Source organism: Alexandromys fortis, unplaced genomic scaffold (assembly GCF_014885135.2).
Source record: "Alexandromys fortis isolate MF-2015 unplaced genomic scaffold, M_Fortis_MF-2015_v1.1 scaffold_13, whole genome shotgun sequence".
Taxonomy (NCBI): Eukaryota; Metazoa; Chordata; class Mammalia; order Rodentia; family Cricetidae; genus Alexandromys; species Alexandromys fortis.
In genome coordinates, this window is record NW_026067908.1 from 61,224 (window position 1) to 63,447 (window position 2,224).

A 2,224-nucleotide genomic window follows, 5' to 3' on the forward strand; every position below is an offset into this window, starting at 1 on the left:
GCTGTTACATAGAGAAACTCTGTCTCGACAAACCAAATAAGTAAATAAATAAAATGTATATGCACTTTTCTTTATGATTTTTTTGGTTTTGAATCTTGAATAAGAAAGTCTAAACTTAGAATATTACAAAAGTAGTTTAAGTCTGTTTCTGGAGCTAACTACTCTTAGGAAGCCTGAATGGGGACTACTTAAAGATTTCTAAGTTCATCACTTGTTTGAACCTAATCAGAGATTTGGATGTGTTTTAAGGCCCTTTGAAAGGCTTTCAACCAAAGGTGGACCTAAGGTGAGCTGTATTTTAGGGAAGCTTTTTCTGGACACGATGCTGCATTCTTAAAACTCCAGCAAGAGAGCCATGCGTTCAAGACCAGCTCTCTTGAAAGAGAGAAAGAGGAGGGGATAGTTTTGCTTCTGTTGCATGGATAATGAACATATTAGTGATAGATTAGAGAGAGTAAAAGTAGAATCCAGAAGAAAAAACACAATTAGAAAGCTCAGACATGGACTAAAGTAGATGCTGCATACTTCCCTGGTGGAAGAGACACTATAATCATGAAGGCTGTTTTCCCGGGGCAAGGCTCATCCATTGCGCTTCAGATGTGCTGACTTCTGTATCCCAAATGAGGGAAACTAGCCTCCATACTCATAATTTATTGTAGTGAGGGACTGCATGCACTCATGCTCTCCCCAACTAAAAAAAAAAAAAAAAAAAAAAAAAAAAAAAAAAAAAGATGGTGCTTGCCAAGTGTGGTGGGAGTGGGCCTTAGGGGAATGAATGTGCACGTGACTTTGATGGCATTTGGGAGAGTAAAGAGAACTTTTTGGTAGGCGGGAAGTGTGAATGAAGAGACAGAATCCAAGATTTGAGAAACTGACCAAGATTTGGACTTGACCAAGGATTGGACTGACCTGTCCAATCATAGGAAGTCGTCCTTGGAACCAGCCTTCTCTCACCAAGCATCCACCAGGCATTTGCATTTCTGGACATTTTGATTATGGAGAAATCATAAGAAGCAGCTCTGCTACCAGGCAAAGGCACTAATAAACATGGGAGCAGAGTGAAAGAAGGGATGGCTTAAAAAACCTTAATCAGACAGAAGACTCACCATCTCAGGTTTAATAAAATCCGTATCTTAACAATGATATTCAAAGAGATAAAGAAAATTTAGCCTTCAAATGCAATGACACCAAGAGCTCCCTGTAGAAACAAGGCAGGCTCGCATAGCACAGTTCCTGTGCTCCTTTTGTCTCCTCGGTGCCCATGTGCACCAGCCTACAGGTTAACTTATGAAAGAAACTTCTGGGCTCTTCACACATATAACTACTCTTGCAAGTTATGGGGTAGCTCGAGGACTTGTGGCCATACTCACAATTAGTAATGCACACTGCTGGTTGGGGGGGTGGGGGGCAAGTCATTTCACCCTTAGACACATCTATCTCAGAGGAATCTCAGAACCCAAACACATAATTTTACTCACTGGTACAATTCAAAAAGTGTTATCAATTATATATAATTTATATATAATATATGGTTTTCAGAGGCTTTTTATCATTATGATAGGCAACAATGTGAATATTCCTCTTGTAAATGGAGCATCTCCGTCAATCTTTTCTGACACATTTTCCATTAAGAGGGTTGGAACTGTAGCTCAGTGGCAGAGTAGTTAGTTGCCTAACACACAAGGCTCTGGGTTCAGGCCCTTGCACTGAAAACAAAAATATATTTTTTAATAGAACATTGATTTTTTTTTTCTTTCCTCTTCCCCTAACTCTCACCCATTGTTCTATTAATTATGATGCTGGCCACCAGGTATTGCTCAAAAGCCTCTATTGAAACAGTGCTCTGAGATCTCAAAACAGGAGATGCTACGCCACTAAGAGGCCGTCCTTTTTCTTGCTTAATACTTGCAACATTTCTTTGTGGGATCCAGATCTCTGCCTAACCTAACCTAACTAACTACACACCAATGCTACCTGTAGTCATAGGTGGATCCCATGTTTACTTTCTACACAATCCCCTGCCAGTGTAGCATGAATGGATGAATACCTTTACTATTTCCCCAGGCCAGGGGTGGTGGCGCTCACTTTTAGTCCCAGCACTTGGGAGGCAGCAGCAGAAAGATCTCCATGATGAAGACCATCCTGGTCCACACAAGTCCCAGGCAAGCTAGAGCTGCCTAGAAAGCAAAGACCGTGTTTCCCTGAAGAGTACAGACAGAGATTA